Here is a 636-nt window from a genome sequence, read left to right as displayed (position 1 = left end):
GCATATTGAGTGCATATTGCATATTGAGTGCAGCACTTTCCACAGCATCATCTTTCAGGATCTGGAATAGCTCAACTGGAATTCTATCACTGCTGGGAGCCAGCGTGAGGAGCTCCACCCATGACAAAGGTCATGAGGAAGGAGGCTCGGCATACGCAAAGGCGGGATCGAGCCTCAGGAGTCCCCCTGGAAATTCTCGAGCATTTACCCCCAAAACCAGAGTCTGCCTACTTTCTGCTTTGTGCCTTCACCTACACCTCTGACTTTACGGGGGGGCTGTCCCCCACTACCTCTCTGAAAAAAGAGTTAGCTTACAGCTCCAGTTAATAATTCCTGGGTGTGACAGTGTTTCAACCTACAAACTCCTTTGGAAATCCTCTATCCTGCCTGAATAGGTTTTTCTGGCCACATGTGATTGTTCAGAGCCTCCCAACTGTGAGAGGCAGGAGATGTTCTAAACTGTCTAAACACAGATTCTTTTGAGTAGTTAAAAGAATGATTAGAAATTGTATTGGTGAAGGGATTTTCACTTGTTGGGCCAATGTTTGCTGCTAAGTTTCCATATCCCTTACCTGCTGTGTCCCTGGCAGTGTATTGATTAATATAATTGGTGTAAGTAGTAGCTTTAATGTTTGT

General features: G+C 45.3%; 1 protein-coding gene across 1 annotated transcript in view; it reads left to right on the top strand.

Moving 5' to 3' along the window:
• LOC104986912 (polycystic kidney disease and receptor for egg jelly-related protein-like) overlaps window positions 1–636 on the top strand; it is a gene marked incomplete at its 3' end in the record, with an annotated part of 15,264 nt that overhangs the window by 12,150 nt on the left and 2,478 nt on the right. The gene's annotated exons all lie outside the window — the stretch shown is intronic.

Source organism: Bison bison, unplaced genomic scaffold (genome assembly GCF_000754665.1).
Source record: "Bison bison bison isolate TAMUID 2011002044 unplaced genomic scaffold, Bison_UMD1.0 scf7180017864079, whole genome shotgun sequence".
Classification (NCBI taxonomy): domain Eukaryota; kingdom Metazoa; phylum Chordata; class Mammalia; order Artiodactyla; family Bovidae; genus Bison; species Bison bison.
Note: the sequence above shows the minus strand (reverse complement) of the source record. Positions and strands in the feature narration are given on the sequence as shown.